Raw genomic sequence first — 26,571 nt, forward strand, 5'->3', positions numbered from 1 at the left:
TATGCTATAGAAATTTTCAAGCAGATATAAAATAATGCATATGTTTCAGTATAAAAGCAAATTACTGCGGATGCTAGAATCTGAAATGAAAGGGAATTTTCCAGCATTTTCCCTTTCGTTGCATATGTTTCAGTAATTACCAGGTAAAATGATCCACAGGAGGATCTACAAATGAATTCTTGGCTTAATTAACACTTTAATACTTCAGAGAATTTGAAGACAATGGCAATCTTTCAGAAACCAGCAAGCTGTTGTTAGATGGCCATTGCAGAGTTCACTCTGTCTTAACTTTAAATTCTTACAGCTCCTAATACGTTAATAGATACATTTATATAGAAAGTTGTTTTTACTCTTTACACAGTGACGATACCATCCAAATAAAGAGAAAAAAAATACAAAACATAATAAAGTGCATTCTGTTTACTTCCCTGTCAGTGGTCTGTGTTATTCCTGTTTGTGTTTAGAACAGCATGTGCCTTCTACTTCCTGGCCTATAACTCCCTCGAGGATGGGGGGAGGATGTGAGTAAGTGTGGTGGCAAACTACTAGTACCCTGAGGATTAATTGGTCGGTTTAATCCAGGCCCTGGGTCACAGTCCGTGTGGAGTTTATACATTCTCCACGTGTTTGCATGGGTTCCGCCCCACAACCCAAAGATGTGCAGGGTATGTGGATTGGCCACATTAGAATTGCCCCTTAATTGGAAAAAATGAATTGGGTACTCTAAATTTATTTTTTTAAAGGATTAATTGGTCAATTACCTCCTTATGCTGGGTCATAAATGGCCTAGCCACTATTACAAGCACTTCTGGTCCCACATTGGTTAGATCATGGTTGGTGTCTGGCACTTCACAAGTATCCCTCCAGGGGCTCACTTGAGTTTAATGAATAGGGCAGCATCATGAGAGGTAGCTGTCTCCCCCTGCCATGCAGTAGGTAGTGCGTATTCCTTCCGAATGACCCAACGGTCTGGATTGGAACAGACCATAGGACACCACTGCAGAGTGTGAAGTCAACTAACAAGCTTCCCTCAAGTAAATACCTGCATAATCCAGAAATAAGAGCAACCTGTGAATTGGAGATCCAGGTCTCAACAACTTCATGAAGAGAGATCATGAGAGAAACTGCATTATGTTTTACAGCCCTGTTGTTAGGGGTTCCCTCCCCCATGGAATTTCCATTTGCTCCAGTTTTGTACTGCAAGTTTATGAATGCATTTCACATTCTGCAAGGACATTGGTGCTGTTAAAGTCTCTGATACAGCATTCAGAGCGTTATGAATATTCCTGATAAACTTGACGAACACTAATGTTCATCGACGACATCCCTATACGATATAAATTAATGATTTCTGTGCTGAACAAATACCTAAGTCACCTAATACCACTTAACTGATTCCTGCTCCTTGGTGTCCCTCAACCCGTTCTGTTTGATATGTGTTAGGTGTTTCACCATGTCCTCTTGACCTAATGATTGCATATAACTGAGTTGCTGCAAACGTTTCAGAAGGTGCTTATGTGATTGTTTAATTTCTTGATGCCCTCAGCTACCGAGTGTGTCACCTTTGCAGGGCTCCCTCCTCTAGTCTAAAGTCTAATGATGCCAGTATGGACGAAAAGGATGGTAAACTTTCACCTGCTGCTGTCACTTTGTCCTAACCCAGCTCCATGTTCTGGTGTTTGGCTCATTTAAATAATGGGGGTGAGAAATTGGGAGAGTTGAGACTGTGGAAGCCAGAATACCATATTGTTACTCCAAGAGGGAAAGGCACGACTTCCGGTGACAGCATGTAGGTGAAGGTCGCACGTTAGGTGGCTCCTGCTCGAGGCTGTAGTTTTTGGATTTTAATGCCCGGTTTCAGGGGCAGTTTTTGAACAAGCTGGTGCAGGAAGGCATAAGGAAGGTGGCAATGTTTAAGTCCCATAAAAAAGCCACTGGAAAAAAGGGGATGAGTGAAAGTTCACCATCGAGTAAACAAATGAGCTGGGCAGGAGGAAAGATGGCGGAGGCTGGATCGCTGGTGGGGCCGCACCCTTCACAGTGGAAACTCTGACCAAGGTGAAGGCCAAAGAATTTGAGTGGCAGTTCACTAAGCAGACGGAGGTGCTGTGAAAAGAGATGATGGCTGCGATGAAAGAGTGGGTGGAGGAGGTGATTGCCCGGTGAAGGCGGCAATGTCGAAGAAATCGGTCGAGGTACAGGAGCAAGGAGAGATGTTGAAGGGGGTGGAGGAAGCTCTGTTGCTGCACAGTGACCAGTTCACCTTGATGGAGGAGGAGCTGCAGAGGGTGGCGGAGGTTAACAAAGGGCTCAGAGCCAAGGCGGAGGACTTGGAGAACAGGTCGAGGCACCAGAACTTACGAATCGTGGGCCTACCTGAGGGTGTGGAGGGTCCAAGGCCAACTGAGTACTTTTCAGGGCTATTGGGGAGGGTGAAGAAACCTCCTGATGAAAACTGGACAGGGCGCATCGGTTGTTCAGGTTCAAGCCGAAGGCAAATGAGCCATCAAGGGCAGTTATAATTTGCTTCCATTAGTTTCACGTCAAGGAGAAGGTCCTGTGTTGGGCAAAGCAAAGGTGTCAGGTGAAGTGGGAAGGCGTTGGTATACCAAGACTTGATGTTGGAACTGGCTAGAAGGCGGGCGGCCTTTGGACGGGTTAAGGCGGCACTCTACAATTAAGGCGTGAGGTTTCACGTAGTCTACCCGGCGAAGCTGAGGGTGACTTACAATTCGAGGGTCTTCTACTTCGGGATGGCGGAGGCAGCAGAGGTGTTTGTAAAGGACTGGGACTGAAATGAGAAATGGGACTGAGATTGGGACTTGGACTGAGGGAATGGGGACTAGGCTTGGCTTTTATTTCTCTTTTTGAGTTTACTCTTGTTCTGTATTTGTGGGAGAGAAGAGCTGGGTTTTTCGATTGGTTGAACAGGGGAGGGTAGTTTACCTTTGTTTATATTCCACAGTTGGTTCCAATCATATTGAGCTTCGGGGTTATGGCAGTTTTCTGGGGTGCGGTTTTTGCTCCTCTTTTTGTTTGTTTGTCGTTGTTTTCAGGGACTGGGTCATGGGGGAGGGGATTGGGAGGAGGGGGGCCTGGGGGGTTGGGGGGGGGGGGGCTCTGCACTAGTAAGCAAGATTGGCTAGTTAACAGGAGTGTGGTGGGGCGAGGGGCTGTGGTCGTTGGAACCTGGTAGAACAGGTTTCAATGGGTCTGGGAATGCGAAAGGTGGAGGGATGGGATCGCTATTGGGAGAGGTGTTTGCAAGAGGAAGTGGGTGGGGGGGATTCTAGGAGGGGGAGGCGTTCAACAGTAACAAAGGGATGGGGCGGATCAGGCCTGAAATGTAGGGTCTGGGGTTATGATGATGGCGGATAAGAAGGGTGGGGGTGGGGGGGGGGGGGGGGGCGTGGAAGACCTTCAGTCAGAATAGTGACGTGGAACGTGAAGAGATCAAGGGTTTTTGCATTCTTGTTGAGCTTAAAGGTCGACATGGTGATACTGCAGGAGACCCATCTGAGGCATTGGTATTCAGTTATACCAAGACTTGATGTTGGAACTGGCTAGAAGGCAGAGAGATCAGGTGAGGCTTCGGAAGGGTTGGATGAGTCAGGTTTTCCACTCGGGGTTCAATAGCAGGGCTTGGGCCATAGCGGTATTGGTAGGCAAGAGAGTCAGCTTTCAAATGGAGAAGGTGGTGGTGAACCAGGGGGCCAGGTACATGATAGATACGGGGGTGATAGAGGTTGGTGGCACTGGCAAGCATATATGGCCCCAACTGGGATGATGCAGTTTGTTAAGAGGGTGCTGGGTGCCATTCCGTATCTGGTTGATAAGTTGATAGTGTGTAGTTGGGAGGAGTTGGAATATGGTGCAGGAACCGAAGGTGGCCCAGTCGGGGGGGGTGGGGGGAGGGGGGAGTGAGGCATTGGCTGGGCTTATGAGGGAGATGGGAGGAGTGGACCTGTGAAAGTTCCTGCACAAGAGAGAACAGGAGCATTTGTTTTTCTCCCCGGTACACAAGGTACACTCGAGGATAGACTTTTTAATGTTGGGGAAGGCGCTATTGGCTGGGGTTAGGAGGTCGGGGTACTCAACAAGTGTGATTTCAGACCATGCTCCACATTTGGAGAAGGGGATTGCCCAGAGGTCGGAGTGGAGAATAGAAGTGGGGTTGTTAGCAGACCAGGGGTGAAATTCTCCGCTCCCCACGTGATGTGGGAGAATCGTGGGAGGGCCTCCCACGTTTTTCACGGCGAACGGCGATTCTCCGAGCCCAATGGGCCGAGCGGCCGGCCCTTCACACCCGTTTCATCACGGCAGCAACCACACCTGGTCGCTGCATTCGTGAAACAGGCGCCAGATGCCCGTTTGGGGCATCTAGGGGCCCAATTTGGACGGGAGCACCGCGACTGTGCTCGGGAGGGGACAGGCCCGCGATCGGTGCCCACCGATCGTCGGGCCTGCGTCCAAAACAGACGCACTCTTTCCCCTCCGCCGCCCGGCAAGATCAAGCCGCCACGTCTTTCTGGGCGGCAGTGGAGAAAGACGGCACCGCGCATGCTCGGGTTCGTGCCGTCTGCGCGCTGATGTCATCCGCGCATGCGCGGGTTGGAACCGGCAACCCACGCATGCGCGGATGACATCAGAAAAGCGCCGTTTCCGCGTCATTTCCGGCACGACAAGGTCGCGACCGGGAACGACGGGGGCCCGCTCCTGGCCCCCCGGGTGGGGGTGAATTAGGTGCGGGGAGCGGGCCCTGAGGCCGTCGTGAAGCTCGGCCGATTTCACGACAGCCATCCCAATTTTTATTGGAAGCGGATAATACCGCCCCAGAGCTTTTGTGATAAGATTGGGAAGGTGATTGTGGAATATATGGGATTTAATTGCACGGAGGAGGTTTTGCAGCCAGTGACTTGGGAGGCAGTCGTGGTGAGGGTGGGCGGGGTGAAGAAAGTGATTTTGTTCAAAGCTAAGGTGGACAAGTAGGAGAGAGAGGAGCACCAAAACCTGATAAGAGAAGATTCTGGAGGTGGGTAGGAGGTATGCGGGGGTCCCGGACCTCTTGGTCAAGAGGAAGGAGTTGCAGGCGAGGCTCGACCAGTTGTCCACAGGGAAAGCGGTGCGTCAGTTGAGAAGGGTGAGGGTGGCGGTCTATGAGCACGGGGAGAAGGCAGGGCTGGCCGGCCAGCTCCGGAGGGAGGCGGCGGTGAGGGAGATAGTTCATGTATGGGACAGGATGGGGAAGCTGGTAGAGGCCCCAAGCAGATCAGTAAAGTATTCAAGAAGTTTTATAAGGATCTATATAGGTCAGAGCCACCAATAGAGGAGGGAATTCCTGGGCGGGTTGGAGTATCTGAGGTGAGGCGAGGAGGATGGAGCAGGTTTGGAGGGGCTGGTGGAGGAGCAGGAGGTGAAGGAGATGATTGGGAGGTTGCAGGCAGGGGAGGTGTCGGGGTCTGATGAATGTCCCAGTTGAATTTTATAAGACGTTTAAGGACAGGTTGGCACTACTGATGGTTGGAATGTTTGAGGATGCAATAGGTAGGGGGTCTTACCGCAAACAATGATCTCCTCGTCCATTTGGGGAAGGTGGCCAAGATTAGGAGGGTGGTTCTGCAGAGAGGGTGACAGCCAGGGGGTTAGGCCTCCCAAACGTGCTGCTCTATTATTGGGCGCGAATGCAGCAAATGTGCGGGGTTGGAGCAAGGAGGGGGAGGCCCGGTGGGTAAAGATGGAGGCGAGCTCATGTTGGGAGTCGGGGTTGCAGGCGCTGGCAAAGGCGCCACTTCCAATGACTCCAGGAAAGTACTCAGTGAGTCCGGTGGCGGTGGCCACATTGAAGATTTGGAGGCAGTTTAGGCAGCATTTTAAGATGGGGGCCGGGTCAGGGGGGATGCGAGGTTTCGGAGATGGGATTAGAGGGGGACTAAGGAAATTAGGATTTGTTCCTTAGGGGGAGGGGGGGTGATGCATGAGCCTACAGGAGTTGGGAAAGAAGTATGAATTGGTGCAGGGGGAAGGGTTTAGGTACATGCAGGTTCAGAACTTTGCAAGAAAGGTTTTCCTGTCCTTCCCGATAGCGCCGGCCTCTTCATTGCTGGAAGTGGTGAGTCAGATGGAGGGCTGGTAAGGGGGTTGTTTCGGTGATCTACCGGAGGATCCTGGAGGAGGACAGGGTGACCACAGAGGGGATTAAGGCAAAGTGGGAGGAGGAGCTGGGGGGCGGGGCATTGGAAGAGGGACTGTGGTGTGAGATGCTGCGGAGGTCGAATGCCTCGATCTCGTTGAGAGGTTGGGGCTAATACAGCTGAAAGTAGTACATAGGGCACACCTCACAAAATGAAGGATGATCCGGCTGTTCGTGGGGGTGGAGGATGTCTGTGAGTGATGTGGAAGGGGCCCTGTGAGCCATGTTCATATGTTTTGGTCCTGCCCGAAGCTGAAAAGGTTTTGGAGGACAGTGTGCAGCACCACCTTGGGGGTCTTGCATATGGATGTGGAGCCCGGTCCCCTAGAAGCCATATTCGGAGTGTCGGACTGGCCCGAGCGGGAGCAGGTGTTTTAGCTTTCGCTTCGCTGAGTGCTTGTAGGCAGGTCAGCTTCCCCATCCTGTGCCTCAGTGATGGAACCATCAATTCTACAGACACGTGCTTGTCGGATTAGAATAGCGGTTTTAATATACTTACAACACAGCCAGCCTGTTAGCCGTTGAACTTTCGGTGAACTGGCTGGCTGACTCTGTGGCACAGATCTTTATACAGCAGCTCCAGGGGGAGGAGTTCTGGGTGGAGCCAAGGGGGAGCCCCGTACAAACTCTCGAGTACTCCCAGAGCTACTCCCCCTGGTGGTCAGGTAGTGCAACTGCACTTACAATATCGGTACATATATATACTGAGAACAGAGTGACATTGGTAACTTATAATACCGTGTGAATCTCATTCACCACATTCACCCCCTGTGAAAAAAATCAAGCCCGGAGGGGGTGGTGGCTCACAGAGTTAGTCTGTCCGGTGGACGAATTGTTTGTTGCGATCTGCGGAGCACCGGGGTTGCAGCCTCTTACGGTGGCTGGGTGGGTGTTGAGAGATGGGGTACGATGGCAGACTCTGGGGCGGGTCTCGTCCAAACTTCATACACCTCCGGGTCGACCGGAGACTGGGGGCCCTGGTGGCGGGCTGGTGCTGGCGCGTGGAACCGGTGGGGTGAGCATGCGGAATCGGGGGTGCGAGGGGGCAGCAGCATAGGGAACAGGGTAAGGGGTTCTGCAGTGGGGGTAGGGGGGGTCCAGCCACGCCGGAAGTGAGACCCCCGTGGTAGTGCCCCTAGAAAAAATGAAGAGCCGCTTGTGAGGGGTCTGATTGGTCGCTGTGCAGAGGAGGGATCTAATTGCGTGGAGCACATCTGGGAGGACTTCTTGCCATTGGGAAACTTGGAGCTTTCTAGACCGGAGGGTCAGTAGGACGGTCTTCCAGACCGTCGCGTTCTCCCTCTCCACCTGTCCGTTCCCCCTGGGGTTGTAGCTGGTAGTCCTGCTTGAGGCGATGCCCTTGTCGAGCAGGTACTGACGCAGCTCATCGCTCATAAAGGACGAACCCCGGTCGCTGTGCACATAGCTGGGGAAACCGAACAGGGTGAAGACACTATGCAGGGCCCTAATGACTGTGTGGGAGGTCACGTCGGGGCACGGAATGGCAAAAGGGAATCGGGAGAACTCATCTATGATGTTAAGGAAATAAATGTTCTTGTTAGTGGAGGGGAGTGGCCCTTTGAAATCGTTCGCAAGGCGTTCAAAGGGCCTAGAAGCCTTGACCAGGTGGGCCCTGTCTGGTCTATTGAAGTGCGGTTTGCACTCTGCACAGATCGGGCAGTCCCTGGTGACCGCTTTTAACTCCTCGTTGGAGAAAGGCAGGTTTCAGGCTCTAATGTAGTGGGCGAGCCGGGTGACCCCTGGATGGCAGAGGTCAACGTGGATGGCTTTCAGACGGCTGATTTGCGCGCTGGCGCATGTCCCGCGGGATAGGGCATCCGAGGGCTCGTTGAGCTCCCCGGTCGATATTTAATATCGTAACTATAGGTGGAGAGTTCGATCCTCCACCGAAGGATTTTATCATTTTTTATTTTGCCCCTTTGCGAGTTGTCAAACATAAAGGCAACCGATCGTTGGTCGGTGATGAGGGTGAACCTCCTACCTGCGAGGTAGTGCCTCCAGTGATGAACAGCCTCCACGATGGCTTGTGCTTCCTTCTCGACTGAGGAGTGTCGGAGTTCTGAAGCGGATAGGGTACGGGAGAAAAATGCAACTGGCCTCCCTGCCTGATTTAATGTGGCTCCTAGAGCTACCTCTGAGGCGTCGCTCTCAACCTGAAAGGGAGTGGATTCATCCACCGCCCGCATGGCTGCTTTGGCGATGTCGTCCTTGATGCAGCTGAAGGCCTGGTGCGCCTCAGCTGACAGGGGAAATCGTGTGGTCCTAAAGAGCGGGCGGGCTTTGTCCGCATATTGAGGGTCCCACTGGGCGTAGTATGAAAAGAACCCCAAGCACCGTTTGAGGGCCTTGGGGCAATGAGGGAGGGGGAGCATGTGGTCCGGGTCTGGGCCGAGGACTCCGTTCTCCACGACGTAGCCGAGGGTGGCCAGTCTGTGCGGAAAACGCATTTCTCCTTGTTATAAGTGAGGTTTAATTTCTGTGCCGTCTGGAGAAAACGGTGGAGGTTGGCATCGTGGTCCTGCTGGTCATAGCCGCAGATGGTAACATTGTCCAGATACGGAAACATGGCCCGCAGCCCGTACTGGTCTACCATTCGGTCCATTGCTCGTTGGAACACCGAAACCCTGTTAGTGATGCTGAAGGGAACCCGGAGGAAATGGAAGAGGCGGCCATCGGCCTCGAACGCCGTGTAGTGGCAGTCCTCCGGGTGGATTGGGAGCTGGTGATATGCAGACTTCAGATCCACCGTGGAAAATTGCCGATATTGGGCGATCTCGTTAACCATGTCTGCAATTCTGGGGAGGGGATACGCGTCTAGGAGCGTAAAGCGATTTATGGTCTGACTATAGTCGACGACCGTGCAAAATTTTTCCCCGGTCTTGACGACCACCACCTGAGCTTTTCAGGAACTATTACTGGCCTCTATGATCCCCTCACTGAGCAGCCTTCGGACCTCCGATCGGATAAAGACCCTATCCTGTAGGCTGTATCGCCTGCTGCGAGTAGCTACTGGTTTGCAATCCGGGGTGAGGTTGGCGAAGAGAGGAGGGGGGAAGATGCGCAGCGTGGTTAGGCTGCAGATAGTGAGTGGGGGCAGGGGCCCGCCGAAGCTGAGGGTGAGGTTCTTGAGGTTGCACTGAAAATCCAGGCCCAATAAGAGTGGCACGCAGAGGTCGGGCAGGACATAAAGTTTAAATTTTGAATAACTAGCGCCTCGAATTGTGAGCGTAGCGACGGTGCGTCCTTGGATTTGGACTGAGTGGGAGCCCGAAGCGAGGGCGATAGTTTGGCTCACAGGAAAAATAGGAAGCGAACAGCGTCTTACCAGCTCTGGGTGTATGAAGCTCTCGGTGCTCCCGGAGTCAAAGAGGCATGGCGTGCTGTACCCGTTGATCTGGACCTCCGCCATCGAACTTCGTAGGTGCTTGGGGCGGGATTGATCTAGGGTGACCGCGTTGAGTTGCGGGCTGCGTGATGAGTGCCCGGGAAAGTCGTAGTCTTCCGAGTGGGCGTCCGGTTGAGTAGATGGCGGTATATTCTGGCAAGCTTGATGCAGGATTGCTGCGCTGAGTTGCAGGCCGCGTGATGAGTGCCCGGGGAAGTCGTAGTCTTCAGATGAGCTATCTGAGCATGGAGATGCAGATGGGGCCCGTGGATCGCACGTGGTGAGCGGCGAGAAAGATGGTGTCCAAGATGGCGGCCCCCAACGGTCGCACGTGGCCGGCCGCATGGTGGGGGTTTGCCAAGATGGCGGCCCCCATGGATCGCACGTGGCGGGAAGGGGCGGAGTCGGGGCATTGGCCGCAGCGGGATCGCTGGTGCTGGGAGCGATTTGTTCTCTCTACTGGGGTGTTAGAAACTGGGGCCCTTTTCGCGAGGCACACTCTGGCATAGTGGCCTTTCTTCCCGCAGCTGCTGCAGGTCGCGGATCAGGCTGGGTAGTGCTGCCGCGGGTGCTGGCTTTGGCCACAGAAATGGCAGGCTGGGGCAGCTGAGTAGCTGGCTGGAGCTGCTGAGTAGCTGGCTGGGGCAGCAGAGTAACTGGCTTTGGCAGCGCGGTAGCTGGGGGGCCATGCGGCACAGGCCTGCGGGGGTTGTTGGTCGGGGGCCCACGATGAGGTTGTGGGGTCCGCGGGAAATGAGGTGAGGCTGCGGAAGGAGACTTCCATAGTGGTAGCAGCCTCCACTGTAGTATCTAAGTCCTGGGCCCCCTTTCCTAGCAGTCTTTGGCGCACATAGTTCGATCTAAGGCCGGATTTAGCTGTGTGGAGATTCTGTGGCTTACCCTCGCGTGCAGTAGGCTGAGTTTTTGTTCCTCTGTTGTTCCAGCGGTGCTGGCTTCTGCCAGGTCGGCCTTAAAAGATCTCAGCCAGTGGGAAAAAATTTCTTTAGACTCTGCATCCTGCGGGTCGAGTTCTAGGCTTGAGGGCTGCTTCCATGATTTACTTTGACTGTTTCGTAAGTATATTAAATTGATGGAACCATCAATTCTACGGACACGTGCTTGTAGGATTAGAATAGCGGTTTTAATATACTTACAACAGAGCCAGCCTGTTAGCCGTTGAACTTTCGGTGAACTGGCTGGCTGACTCTGTGGCACGGATCTTTATACAGCAGTTCCAGGGGGAGGAGTTCTCGGCGGAGCCAAGGGGGAAGCCCAGTACAAACACTCGAGTACTCCCAGAGCTACTCCCCCTGGTGGTCAGGTAGTGCACTGCACTTACAATATTGGTACATATATATACTGGGAACAGAGTGACATTGGTAACTTATAATACCGTGTGAATCTCATTCACCACACTCAGCGTGGCAGGGAGACCTGCTGGTGTTTTTGACCCTGGAGAAGGTGAAGTTCGCGCCGAGGGGGCCGAAGGAGGGGTTCTATAATTCTTGGGGTTTGTTCATCATGCACTTTCAGGAGTTGGTTATGGTTGACTGTGGAGAGGGGGGGGCAGGGGAGAGATTGTTTTTTATATTTGTTGAATAAAAATATTTTTTTTTTAAAAGAGGAAAAGGCACCCAGCAAGTGCCCCTCCCCACCGCTGCTAGTTCAATGTACTAGTGGCAAGCAGAAGGAATGTCTCAAAGTGCAATTCTCTGGGCTGTGGAGAAGGAATTATTATGTATCTGGGAATACATTCTTGCTGGTTCTGCATTTAGTAATCTGTAGTGACGTCAGCAGATCGCCATTTTGACTATGAGAAATCCCTTAATAAACCTTTCATCATGCTTTACAAGAATCCAGAGTGTGGGAACCTCCGTGGGCGGTATTCTCCGCTAAGGCCACAGATCGCGGAGGTCGTCGTTAACTCGGCCGTGGTTCACGGCGGCCTCAGGGCCCGCTCCCCACACCTAATTCACCCCCACCCGGGGAGCTAGGAGCGGGCCCCCGTCGTTCCCAGCCGCGACCTCGGCCGCCAGAAATGACTTGCGAACGGTGCTTTTCATGATGTCATCCGCGCATGCGCGGGTTACCGGTTCCAACCCGCGCATGCGCGGATGACATCAGCGCGCAGACGGCACGAACCCGCGCATGCGCGGTGCCGTCTTTCTCCACTGCCGCCCAGCAAGACGTGGCGCCTTGATCTTGCCGGGCGGCGGAGGGGAAAGAGTGCGTCCGTTTTGGACGCTGGCCTGACGATCGGTGGACACCGATCGTGGGCCTGTCCCCTCCGGAGCACAGTCGCGATGCTCCCGTCCAAATCGGGCCCCTAGATGCCCCAAACGGGCATCTGGCGCCTGTTTCACGACTGCAGCGACCAGGTGTGGTTGCTGCCGTGGTGAAACGGGCATGAAGGGCCGGCCGCTCGGCCCATCAGGCTCGTGAAAAACGGCGAGTGGCGATTTTTCCGAGCGGGGAGGGGGAGAATCGCGGGGGTGCCAGGGGGGGCATAAGAAATGTCGGGAGGCGCTCCCGCGATTCTCCCAGGGTAGAAGAATTCCGCCCCATATCTTTTCTCTTTACTGCATCAAAGAAATATAACAGGAGAGAAAACTGCCGACGAGGATTGAGGCAGAAAATTCACGAGAAGGAATATTTTTGTTGGCCAATTGTGAGATGGTGTCAGAAGCAATGGAAGACACTCGGAACTGGACTTGCAAAACGTTGCTGCCAATGTGATGGTTTAATAAAATATTTCGACTGAAACTCTGATAAGGAGAAAAACAGTCAGGGAAGGCTTGCTAACGTTGATGTGAGTGGGGTTTGAGCTTCAGGAACTGCTCACGTGATGAAGCTATACGGGTGGCAGGGAACAGGGACATTGAAGTCTGCTGACTGAACGACCACTACTCGAGCGAAAAGTCAAAACGCTCAGGCAAAATAGGGAAAGATTTCCTAGTTGCTTGTGCCATACTTTCCGACACAGTCGGAAGAGAGGAAGTGTAGAATTAAGGAGCCAAGATCCAAAAATGGTGGGAAAAACAGGTGCCAGTGATGCGTTTGATGAGGATTATGAAACACGGAATTCATATTGTTATACCAGTAATTCACTGTGAGACCGTGAGAACAAGTGAACATTAGGCTTTAATATCCATGAACTCGCCTGCCAGAGTCGGCTGTACAAATGAGTGCCACCCACAGGTGGCCGGACTATATATGGCCCCGGTGTGGGCGGAGCCAGAGGCGTAGCCCACAGGAGTTCCAGTACAGTACCTGGAAGTAGCCCGTATCATCACTTCCAGGTCATGGGTCACATCATTATACAGACAGTACAGACAGCTCATGAAGTAGGTGAAATACATTCACCACACATATGAAGAAAGATTCCAGTCGATTTTAATCGTTGAGACCAGATGACAGAGCAGTGGTAACATTTCTCAGCTCAGTTGGTCAGAAACTGCTTAAGTGGGGTGCTCTGTCCAAGGGCTGGTGCAGACTTGATGGGCCGAATGGCCTCCTTCTGCACTGTAATTTCCATGAGCATGGTTTCAGAAAGGTTCCGATTTCAGTGCTGTAGTCAAGAAGAAGGTGAAAGTATTTTACAGTTTATACCGTCTTAAAGAATATTGTTAGATAGATATCATGAATTTGGTACAACACTGTTGTCTCCAAAAATTCAGCCACTTTGACCAATTCATTATCAATATAGGGAAAGTTAAAATCACCCACTATTTCTGCATCTCAGGGCACCACGGTAGCACAACTGGATAGCACTGTGACTTCACAGTGCCAGGGCCCCAGGTCCGATTCCCCGCTGGGTCACTGTCCTTGCGGAGTCTGCACGTTCTCCCCGTGTCTGCGTGGGTTTCCTTCGGGTGCTCCGGTTTCCTCCCATAGTCCAAAGACTTGCAGGTTAGGTGGATTGGCCATGATAAATTGCCCTGAGTGACCAAAAAGGATAGGAGGGGTTATTGGGATACGGGCATAGGGTGGAAGTGAGGACTTAAGTGGGTCAGTGCAGACTCGATGGGCCGAATGACCTCCTTCTGATGATTGTACCAAATTCCTCCTTTTCTATTACCTCTGCATTACCTGTTACTATTGGGATGGTACTAATGTCCTCCGCAGTGAAAAAGGAGGCAAAATATTAATTTGGCGTCTCCGCCATTTCTGTCTTCCCCACTATTAATTCCCCGATCTCATCCTCCAAGGGACCAGCATTCACGCAAACTATTCTCCTCTCTTTTATGTATTTATAGAAAACATTTGCCATCCTTTTTTATATTTTGCGCTAGTTTTCTTTCATAATTTACTGTTGCTCTTTTTATTACTTTTTTAGTAACCATTTGTTGATCTTTAAAGGTTTCCCAATCTTCTAGCCTACCACTGGCCTTTGCAATATGGTATGCCTTAGTTTTGTCTTTATGTTATCTTTAACTTCCTTGCTTAGCCATGGATGTTTTTCTCCCTCTTGCGATTTTTCTTCTGCTCTGGAATATATTTTAGTTGGGATAAATTGAATATTTTTTTAAACAACTGCCACCTCTCATCAACTGTCCTATTTTTTAGTCTTCCTGCCCAGTCCATTAGGGCTATATCTCTCCTCGTGCCTACATAATTAGGTTTGTTTAACTCCAGAACAGTAGTGTGGGACTCCAGTTTCTCACCCTCAAACTGAATTTGAAATTCTATCATGCTATGATCACTCTTTCCTAGAGGATCCTTAACTATGAGGTAATTAATTAATCCTTCCTCATCACACAATACCAAATCCAGAATAGCCTGCTCCCTGGTTGGTTCCACAACATTTTGCACCAAGAAACAATCTCTAATACATTCAATTAACTCTCTCTCAAGGCTACCCTTGTCAAGTTGATTAATCAGATCAATATGCATATTAAAATCACCCATTATTATTGTCGTACCTTTTTTATAAGCCTCCAATATTTCCTGGTTTATATTGTGCCTCACTGCGGACCTATTGTTTGTGGCCCTATAGATTACTCCCACGAGGGACTTCTTTCCTTTGCTATTTGTAGGATTGATCATTGTAGCAATGCCGTCATCATGGGGGATGCTGGTGTAGAGTGCCGAGACGTCCATTGTGACGAGGAATGTTCCTGGTTCAACTGGTCCATGGGTGCTGAGTTTCTGTAGGAAGTCCGTCGTGTCGCGACAGAAGCTGGGCGTACCTAGTACGATGGGTTTTAAGATGCCCTTGATGTAGCCAGAGAGGTTCTCACACAGGGTCCCATTGCCTGAAACGATAGGATGGCCTTGGTGTGTTGGCCTTGTGTATTTTTGGGAGGCTGTAGAGATCACCAATGTGGGGAGTACATGGGATGAGAGCATGTAGGGTGCTCTGAAAGTCTGGATCCAAGGTCTTGATCAGTCTGTTGAGTTGGCGGATGTGTTGGATGTGTACTGGCACGTGAGGGTGTGCAGGGGAGATTCACTGGTTAATCCCAGAGCTGAAGGGGTTGGATTACGAGGAGAGGTTGAGTAGACTGGGACTGTACTCGTTGGAATTTAGAAGGATGAGGGGGGACCTTACAGAAACATATAAAATTATGAAGGGAATAGATAGGATAGATGCGAACAGGTTGTTTCCACTGGCAGGTGAAAACAGAACTAAGAGGCATAGCCTCAAAATAAGGGGAAGTAGATTTAGGACTGAGTTTAGGAGGAACTTCTTCACCCAAAGGCTTATGAATCTATGCAATTCCTTGCCCAGTGAAGCAGTAGAGGCTCCTTCATTAAATGTTTTTAAGATAAAGATAGATAGCTTTTTGAAGAATAAAGGGATTAAGGGTTATGGCGTTCAGGCCGGAAAGTGGAGCTGAGTCCACAGAAGATCAGCCATGATCTCATTGAATGGCGGAGCAGGCTCGAGGGGCCAGATGGCCTACTCCTGCTCCTAATTCTTATGTTCTTATGTTCCTTGGTCAGATCTGCGGGTAACTGTCTATAGTGTTCCTGGTTGTTGAGTTGTTGGTATACTTCTTTGCAGTACTCCGTTCTGTTCAGTATGACGGTGGCCCCTCCTTTGTCTGCTGGTTTGATGACGATATTGCGGTTGGTCTTGAGAGCGCGGATGGCGTTACGTTGTGCTTCGGTGACGTTCGGGGCTGTCTTGTGAATGCGACTGATGAATCTGGCATTGACGCGTCTCCTGACGGCTTGAGCATACATGTCGAGTCTAGGGCAGCGGCCTTCCGGAAGGGTCCAATTTAACTCTTCGCACACAAGGCCAACACAACAGCCCATCCTATCATTTCATGCAATGGGACCCTGTGTGAGAACCTCTCTGGTTACATCGAGGGCATCTTAAAACCCATCGTACAAGGTACGCCCAGCTTCTGTCGCGACACGACGGACTTCCTACAGAAACTCAGCACCCATGGACCAGTTGAACCAGGAACATTCCTCGTCACAATGGATGTCTCGGCACTCTACACCAGCATCTCCCATGACGACGGCATTGCTGCAACAGCCTCAGTCCTCAACACCGACAACTGCCAATCTCCAGAAGCAATTCTGCAACTCATCCGCTGCATTCTGGATCACAACGTCTTTACCTTCGACAACAAGTTCTTCATCCAGACGCACGGAACAGCCATGGGGACCAAATTCGCACCTCAATATGCCAACATCTTCATGCACAAGTTTGAACAAAACCTCCTCACCGCACAGGACCTTCAACCGACGTTATACACCAGATACATCGATGACATTTGTTTCCTTTGGACCCACGGCAAAGAATCAGTGAAACAACTACACAATTACATCAATAAGTTCCATCCCACCATCAGACTCACCATGGACTACTCTCCAAAATCAGTTGCATTCTTGGACACACTTGTCTCCATCAAGGATGGTCACCTCAGCACTTTGCTTTACCGCAAGCCCACGGATAACCTCACGATGCTCCACTTCTCCAGCTTCCACCCTAAACACATTAAAGAAGCCATCCCCTATGGACAAGTCCTCCGTATACACAGGATCTGCTCAGGCGAGGAGGAGCATAACAGACATCTACAGACGCTGAAGGATGCCCTCGTACAAACGGGATACGTCGCTCGACTCATCGATCGATAGTTCCAACGCGCCACAGCAAACAAACGCACCGACCTCCTCAGAAGACAAACACAGGACACAACCAACAGAGTAACCTTCGTCGTCCAGTACTTTCCCGGAGCGGAGAAACTACGACATCTTCTTCACAGCCTCCAACACGTCATCGATGAAGGTGAACAACTTGCCAAGGTCATCCCCACACCCCTACTACTTGCTACAAACAACCGCGCAACCTTAAACAAACCATTGTTTGCAGCAAACTACCCAGCCTTCAGAACAGCGACCACGACACCACACAACCCTGCCATGGCAATCTCTGCAAGACGTGCCAGATCATTGACACGGATACCACCATTACACGTGAGAACACCACCCATCAGGTATGCAGTACATACTCGTGCGACTCGGCCAACGTTGTCTACCTCATACGCTGCAGTAAAGGATGACCCGAAGCGTGGTACATTGGCGAGACCATGCAGATGCTGCGACAATGAATGAATGGATATCACGTGACAATCACCAGGCAGGAATGTTCCCTTCCAGTCGGGGAACACTTCAGCAGTCAAGGGCATTCAGCCTCTGATCTCCGGGTAAGGATTCTCCAAGGCGGCCTTCAGACGTGCGACAACGCAGAATCGCCGAGCAGAAACTTATAGCCAAGTTCCGCACACATGAGTACGGCCTCAACCTTGGTATCAACCAACGGCATCAACTCAATGGATTCATGTCGCATTACATTCATCCCCCACCATCTGGCCTGGGCTTGCAAAATCCTACCAACTGTCCTGGCTTGAGACAATTCACACCTCTTTAACCTCGGGTTACCCCTATCTCTGGATCTGTAAAGATTCAATTACCTGCAAATGCTCGCATTCTAAGCATTGTCTGGCATCTTTGAAATTGTCTATATTTATGTTTCTGGAACAAACCTCTTCAATCACCTGAGGAAGGAGCAGTGCTCCGAAAGGTAATGTTTGAAACAAACATGTTGGACTTTAACCTGGTGTTGTAAGACTTCTTACTGTGCTCACCCCAGTCCAACACCGGCATCCCCACATTGAGGATGAAAGACCAGATGAGACTTAAAAAGGGCTGGGTTAGTCCGGTGTTTCACTCTGGACTTGACAGAAGGACTCGAGGGGTAGCGGTAATGGTCAGCAAAAGAGTACGCTTCCAGGTGGAGAAGGTGGTGGCAGATCAGGGGGGTAGATATGTGATTGTGACAGGGGCACTGGAGGGGAGGTTAGTGGCACTGTTAAGTGTGTACGGCCCCAATTGGGATGATGTGGGATTCGCAAAAGGGCCATCCCTGACTTGGACACAGACGAACTGATAGTGGGGGGGGGTGACTGGAACTTCGTGCAGGAGCCAAGGTTGGACAGGTCATGGCCGCACTCGCTGGTCCCATCAGGGGGGTGGGGCAAAGGTGTTAGTTGGGCTGATGGTGGAAATGGGAGGACCCTTGGAGGTTACTGCACCCGAGGGAGCGGGAGTATTCGTTTTTCTCAGCAGTCCATAAGGTATATTTGCAGATTGACTTTTTTGTGGTGGGGAAGGCTTCGCTGGCTGGGGTTAAGGGGTAGGAATACTCGGCAATTGCAGTGTCAGATCATGCTCCGCATTGGGTGGATATGGTACTGGAGAAGGGAGTAACGCATAGGCCGGGATGGAAATTAGACGTTTGACTTCTGGGGGACCAAGTATTCTGTGACAAAATTGAAAAGGTATTTAAGGAATATGTAGGTTTCAACTGTACGGGTGAGGTGTCGAAGGCAGTTGTCTGGGAGGCTCTGAAGGCGGTGGTGAGGGGGGAGGTGACCTCGTTTAAGGACAGGGTGGACAAAGAGGAGAGGTTGGAGTGGCAGAGGGTAATAGATGAGATGTTGGAGGTAGATAGGCAGCAGAGGATGGTGACCCAGCAAAACTGGAAAAGAGGAAGGAACTATAGGCGGGCTTTGACCGACTATCTATCAGAAAGGAGGTGCGCCACTGAAACGAGCGAGGGGTGCAGTTTACGAACATGGAGTATGTTAGCAGGTCAGCTCCAGAGGGAAGCAGCGACAAGGGAAATTGTGCAGGTGAGGGATAGGGCAGGGAAGTTGGTGCTGCTCCGGATTTGATTAACAAGGTTTTTGAGGAATTTTATGAGAGGTTGTGCAGGTCAGAGCCACCTTGGGGAGACCGTGAGATGCAGGAATTTCTAGATCGGTTGGCGTACCCGACGTTAGGGGAGGGGGACGGGGCTACATTAGAAGGAGCGATAGTGGAGCAGGAGATAAAGGATGCGATTGGGAGGATGCAGTCGGGCAAGGTGACAGGGCTGGATGGGTTTCCGGTGGAATATTATAAAAAATTCAAGGATAAGCTGGCACCCCTGATGGTGGGGATGTTTGAAGAGGCGATAGGGAAGCGGGTGTTACCACAAACTTTGGGGCAGGCATCGATTTCCTTGTTGCTAAAAAAAGATAAGGATCCAACGGAGTGTGAGTCATATAGGTCCATATCACTTCTGAATGTGGACGCAAAGGTATTGGCGAAAGTACTGGCGGGTAGGCTGGAGGAGTGCCTCCCGAAGGTGATAGGTGAAGATCAGACGGGGTTCGTGAAAGGAAGGCAGCTCTTTTCAAATCTTATAAAGGCATTGAAAGTTGTTATGGCACCGGCAGAGGGGAAGAAAACAGGTGGTTGTGGCATTGGACGCTGAGAAGGCGTTCGACCGGGTGGAATGGGAGCACTTGATGGCAATTCTGGAGCAGTTTGGGATTGGACCAAGATTTGTGAACTGGGTAAAGCTATTATATAAGGAGCCGAGGGCGAGTGTCCGCACAAACGACATCAGCTCGAGATACTTTTCTCTCCACCGTGGGACTAGGCAGGGATGGCCTACATCTCCCCTGCTTATTGCAGTCGCGATTGAGCCGTTGGCCATCGCATTAAGAAGTTTGGGGGTATGGAAAGGAATAGTGCGGGGGGGAATAGAGCATAGGGTGTCCTTGGATGCTGACGACTTGATGTTATACGTGTCGGAACCGAGTGTGTCGATCGGAGGATTATTGGAGCTGCTTCGAGTGTTTAGGTCTTTCTCAGGATACAAACTAAATCTTGTGGTGTCTCGGCCAGGGGTGGGGTCAGGGGTGGGGGGGGGGCTGCCATTCCGTAGGGCAGGTCTCACTTTAGGTACCTGGGGGTGCAGGTTGCCCGGGAGTTGGGGGAGGGGGGGGGGGCCTCTCCGCAGGTACAACATTTCTACTTTGGTGGGGAGAGTGAAAGCTGATCTGGCAAGGTGGAATGGTCTCCGTCTGTCACTGGCGGGTCGGGTACAGGCGATTAATATTTTTATTTTTTTTTAATAATTTTTATTGAAAGAATTTTTTACATGAAGATATTTACCCCAACTAACTATAGGATATTACAAAATATTCCCTCTTAACAAATATCCCCCCCCCGCCCGAACTCGCACGCGCGTTGTCCCTCCCCCCCTCCCCCCTCCCCCAAAAACAAACAAAGCAACAATCAACATCAAACATGAACTGCGAGCAAATTTGCCCGCATTTCAACCGTACATAACCCACCACAACCGTTGTTGCCACCCCCCCCCCCCCCCCCCCCCCCCCCTCCCCTCCCCCCCCGGGTTGCTGCTGCTGCGACCTCTGCACCCTATCTCTGAGCCAAAAAGTCGAGGAAAGGCTGCCACCGCCTGAAGAACCCTTGTACCGACCCTCTCAGGGCGAATTTGACCCTTTCCAACTGAATAAAGCTTGCCATGTCATTAATCCAAGTTTCCACGCTTGGAGGCCTCGCGTCCTTCCACTGTATTAGTATCCTTCTTCGAGCAACTAGGGACGCAAAGGCCAGTACTCTGGCCTCTCTCGCCTCCTGTACCCCCGGCTCCACCCCAACCCCAAAGATCGCAAGTCCCCATCCTGGTTTGACCCTGGATCCCACCACCCTCGGCACCGTCCTTGCCACCCCCTTCCAGAACTCCTCCAGTGCCGGACATGCCCAAAACATATGGACATGGTTCGCTGGACTTCCCGAACACCTGACACATCTGTCCTCACCCCCAAAGAACCGACTCATCCTTGTCCCCGTCATATGGGCTCTATGTAGCACCTTAAATTGAATGAGGCTAAGCCTCGCACACGAGGAGGAAGAATTAACCCTCTCCAGGGCATCAGCCCATGTCCCATCCTCTATCTGTTCTCCCAGCTCCCCCTCCCACTTGGCTTTCAGCTCCTCTACTGATGCCTCCTCCGCCTCCTGCATTACTTTGTAGATGTCCGATATCCTCCCCCCTCCGACCCAGACCCCCGAGAGCACCCTATCACTCGCCCCCCTACTGGGGAGCAAGGGAAACCCTTCCACCTGGCGTCTAGCAAATGTCTTCACTTGCAAATGTCTAAACATGTTTCCCGGGGGGAGCCCAAATTTCTCCTCCAGCTCTCTCAGGCTCGCAAACCTCCCATCTACAAACAGATCCTTCAGCTGCCTGATGCCCACCCTGTGCCAGCTCTGAAATCCCCCGTCCATGTTCCCCGGGATGAATCTATGGTTCCCTCTTAACGGTGCCTCCATCAGACCCCTCACTTCCCCCCTGTGTCGCCTCCACTGCCCCCAGATCTTGAGGGTGGCCACCACCACCGGGCTCGTGGTGTACCTTGTGGGAGGGAGCGGCCATGGCGCCGTTACTAGGGCCCCCAGGCTTATGTTGCCACAGGACGCCCTCTCCATTTGTTTCCAAGCTGCCCCCTCCCCTTCCATCATCCACTTGCGCACCATCGATACATTTGCCGCCCAGTAATACCCCGAAAGATTGGGTAATGCCAGCCCTCCACTATCCCTACTCCGCTCCAAGAAGACCCTCCTCACCCTTGGGGTGCCGTGCGTCCACACGTAGCTCATGATGCTACTCGTCACCTTTTTGAAGAAGGCCCTAGGGAGGAAGATGGGCAAGCACTGAAATAAGAACAAAAACCTCGGGAGGACCGTCATTTTAACGGACTGCACTCTGCCCGCCAGCGACAGCGGCACCATGTCCCACCTTTTAAATTCCTCCTCCATCTGTTCCACCAGCCTGGAGAAGTTCAGCTTGTGGAGAGTCCCCCAGTTCCTTGCCACCTGCACCCCTAAATATCTAAAACTCTTTCCTGCTCTCTTAAACGGGAGTCTCCCGATTCCCTCTTCCTGGTCCCCTGGGTGTATCACAAATACCTCACTCTTGCCCAAGTTTAGTTTGTACCCCGAAAAGTCCCCGAATTCTGCTAGCAGTTCCATCACCTCCGGCATTCCCCCTTCTGGGTCTGCCACGTATAGCAGCAGGTCGTCCGCGTATAGCGATACCCGGTGCTCCTCCCCGCCCCTTATCAGCCCTCTCCACCCCCCTGAGCCCCTCAGTGCCATCGCCAACGGTTCAATTGCCAGTGCGAAGAGCAGGGGGGGACAAGGGGCACCCCTGTCTGGTCCCCCGGTGGAGCCCAAAATACTCCGATCTCCTACCATTCGTCACTACACTTGCCGTCGGGGCCGAATAGAGCAGCTTCACCCATTTAATAAATCCCTCCCCAAATCCAAACCGTTCCAGCGTCTCCCACAGATACTTCCACTCCACCCTATCAAATGCTTTCTCCGCGTCCAATGCCACCACTATCTCCGCCTCACCCTCCACTGCCGGCATCATGATGACGTTTAGCAGTCTCCGCACATTCGTATTAAGCTGCCGCCCTTTCACAAAACCCGTCTGGTCCTCGTGTATCACCCCTGGCACACAATCCTCTATCCTGGTAGCCAGGATCTTTGCCAGCAACTTGGCGTCCACATTCAGGAGCGAGATAGGCCTATATGACCCGCACTGCACGGGGTCCTTGTCCCGCTTCAAGATCAGAGAGATCAGTGCCTGCGACATTGTCGGGGGCAGAGCCCCCCCCTCCCATGCCTCGTTGAAGGCTCGTACCAGCACAGGGCCCACCAAATCCGCATATTTTTTGTAAAATTCCACCGGGAACCCGTCTGGCCCCGGCGCCTTCCCCGTCTGCATATGCCCAATCCCCTTGACTAGCTCCTCTAACCCTATCGGCGCCCCCAGCCCCTCTACCAGCTCCTCTTGGACCTTGGGGAACCTCAATTTGTTCAAGAAGCCCTCCATCCCCCCTCCCCTCGTCGGCGGCTCTGACCGATACAGCTCCTTATAGAAGTCTCTGAAGACCCCATTTACTTCTGGCCCCTTCTGCACCACATTCCCACCCCTCTCCCTCACTCCCCCAATTTCTCTAGCCGCATCCCGCTTGCGGAGCTGATGCGCCAACATCCTGCTCGCCTTCTCCCCATATTCATAAATCGCGCCCTGCGCCCTTCTCCCCTGTGTCCCTGGTTATAGATGTGTCAACAAGATTAGGGAGGGTGGTAAAAGAGGTGGGGGGGGGTGGCATTGTTAATTAGAGATAGTATAACAGCTGCAGAAAGGCAGTTCGAGGGGGATCTGCCTACTGAGGTAATATGGGTTGAAGTTAGAAATAGGAAAGGAGCAGTCACCTTGTTGGGAGTGTTCTATAGGCCCCCCAATAGCAGCAGAGATGTGGAGGAACAGATTAGGAAACAGATTCTGGAAAGGTGCAGAAGTCACAGGGTAGTAGTCATGGGCGACTTCAACTTCCCAAACATTGAGTGGAAACTCTTTAGATCAAATAGTTTGGATGGGGTAGTGTTTGTGCAGTGTGTCCAGGAAGCTTTTCTAACACAGTATGTAGATTGTCCGACCAGAGGGGAGGCCATATTGGATTTAGTACTTGGTAATGAACCAGGGCAGGTGATAGATTTGTTAGTGGGGGAGCATTTTGGAGGTAGTGACCACAATTCTGTGACTTTCACTTTAGTAATGGAGAGGGATAGGTGCGAGCAACAGGGCAAGGTTTATAATTGGGGGAAGGGTAAATACAATGCTGTCAGACAAGAATTGAAGTGCAGAAGTTGGGAACATAGGCTGTCAGGGAAGGACACAAGTGAAATGTGGAACTTGTTCAAGGATCAGGTACTGCGTGTCTTTGATATGTATGTCCCTGTCAGGCAGGGAAGAGATGGTCGAGTGAGGGAACCATGGTTGACAAGAGAGGTTGAATGTCTTGTTAAGAGGAAGAAGGAGACTTATGTAAGGCTGAAGAAACAAGGTTCAGACAGTGCGCTGGAGGGATACAAGATAGCCAGGAGGGAACTGAAGAAAGGGATTAGGAGAGCTAAGAGAGGGCATGAAAAATCTTTGGCGGGTAGGATCAAGGAAAACCCCAAGGCCTTTTACACATACGTGAGAAATATGAGAATGACTAGAGTGAGAGTAGGTCCGATTAAGGACAGTAGCGGGAGATTGTGTATTGAGTCTGAAGAGATAGGAGAGGTCTTGAACAAGTATTTTTCTTCAGTATTTACAAATGAGAGGGGCCATATTGTTGGAGAGGACAGCGTGAAGCAGACTGATAAGCTTGAGGAGATACTTGTCAGGAAGGAAGATGTGTTGCGCGTTTTGAAAAACTTGAGGATAGACAAGTCCCCCGGGCCTGACGGGATATATCCAAGGATTCTATGGGAAGCAAGAAATGAAATTGCAGAGCCGTTGGCAATGATCTTTTCGTCCTCGCTGTCAACAGGGGTGGTACCAGAGGATTGGAGAGTGGCGAATGTCGTGCCCCTGTTCAAAAAAGGGAATAGGGATAATCCTGGGAATTACAGGCCAGTTAGTCTTACTTCGGTGGTAGGCAAAGTAATGGAAAGGGTACTGAGGGATAGGATTTCTGAGCATCTGGAAAGGCATTGCTTGATTAGGGATAGTCAGCACGGATTTGTGAGGGGTAGGTCTTGCCTTACAAGTCTTATTGAATTCTTTGAGGAGGTGACCAAGCATGTGGATGAAGGTAAAGCAGTGGATGTAGTGTACATGGATTTTAGTAAGGCATTTGATAAGGTTCCCCATGGTAGGCTTATGCAGAAAGTAAGGAGGCATGGGATAGTGGGAAATTTGGCCAGTTGGATAACAAACTGGCTAACCGATAGAAGACAGAGAGTTGTGGTGGATGGCAAATATTCAGCCTGGAGCCCAGTTATCAGTGGCGTACCGCAGGGATCAGTTCTGGGTCCTCTGCTGTTTGTGATTTTCATTAACGACTTGGATGAGGGAGTTGAAGGGTGGGTCAGTAAATTTGCAGATGATACGAAGATTGGTGGAGTTGTGGATAGTGAGGAGGGCTGTTGTCGGCTTCAAAGAGACATAGATAGAATGCAGAGCTGGGCTGAGAAGTGGCAGATGGAGTTTAACCCTGACAAGTGTGAGGTTGTCCATTTTGGAAGGACAAATCTGAATGCGGAATACAGGGTTAATGGTAGGGTTCTTGGCAATGTGGAGGAGCAGAGAGATCTTGGGGTCTATGTTCATTGTTCTTTGAAAGTTGCCACTCAAGTGGATAGAGCTGTGAAGAAGGCCTATGGCGTGCTAGCGTTCATTAGCAGAGGGATTGAATTTAAGAGCCGTGAGGTGATGATGCAGCTGTACAAAACCTTGGTCAGGCCACATTTGGAGTACTGTGTGCAGTTCTGGTCACCTCATTTTAGGAAGGATGTGGAAGCTTTGGAAAAGGTGCAAAGGAGATTTACCAGGATGTTGCCTGGAATGGAGAGTAGGTCATACGAGGAAAGATTGAGGGTGCTAGACCTTTTCTCATTAGAACGGAGAAGGATGAGGGGCGACTTGATAGAGGTTTATAAGATGATCAGGGGAATAGATAGAGTAGACAGTCAGAGACTTTTTCCCCGGGTGGAACACACCATTACAAGGGGACATAAATTTAAGATAAATGGTGGAAGATATAGAGGGGATGTCAGAGGTAGGTTCTTTACCCAGAGAGTAGTGGGGGCATGGAATGCACTGCCTGTGGTAGTAGTTGAGTCGGAAAATTTATGGACCTTCAAGCGGCTATTGGATAGGTACTTGGATTAGGGTAGAATAAGGGAGTGTAGGTTAACTTCTTAAGGGCAGCACGGTAGCATTGTGGATAGCACAATTGCTTCACAGCTCCAGGGTCCCAAGTTCGATTTCGACTTGGGTCACTGTCTGTGTGGAGTCTGCACATCCTCCCCGTGACTGCGTGGGTTTCCTCCGGGCACTCCGGTTTCCTCCCACAGTCCAAAGATGTGCAGGTTGGGTGGATTGGCCATGACAAATTGTCCAAAATTCTATGATTAACCTAGGACAAAAGTTCGGCGCAACATCGTGGGCCGAAGGGCCTGTTCTGTGCTGTATTTCTCTATCTCTTTTCTCTATCTTTCTGGTGGTCAACAGGTCGAACTTAGCCTGCAAACTGCGCCGTTCCCCCAACAGCCCCTCCTCTGGTGCCTCCGCATATCTCCTATCCACGTCCAAAAGCTCCCCCACCAGCCTCTCCCTCTCCTGTCTCTCCCTCCTTTCCCTATGTGCCCGTATGGAGATCAGCTCCCCCCGGATCACCGCCTTCAGGGCCTCCCAGACCATCCCCACCTGCACCTCCCCCATGTCATTAGTGTCCAGATATCTTTCAATGCTCTTCCGGACCCTCTTACACACCTCCTCATCCGCCAGCAACCCCACATCCAGGCGCCACAGCGGACGCTGGTCTCGCGCCTCCCCCATTTCCAAATCTACCCAGTGTGGCGCATGGTCTGAGACCGCTATGGCCGAGTACTCCACTTCCCGTACTTTCGGGATCAGTCCCCTGCTCAATACAAAAAAGTCAATTCTAGAATAGACTCTGTGGACATGGGAGAAAAAGGAATACTCCCTCGCCCTCGGCCTCCCAAACCTCCAGGGATCTACCCCTCCCATCTGCTCCATAAACCCCTTTATCACTTCTGCCGCTGCCGGCCTCCTACTCGTCCTTGAACTTGA

This window comes from Scyliorhinus canicula, chromosome 8 (genome assembly GCF_902713615.1).
Source record: "Scyliorhinus canicula chromosome 8, sScyCan1.1, whole genome shotgun sequence".
Classification (NCBI taxonomy): Eukaryota; Metazoa; Chordata; class Chondrichthyes; order Carcharhiniformes; family Scyliorhinidae; genus Scyliorhinus; species Scyliorhinus canicula.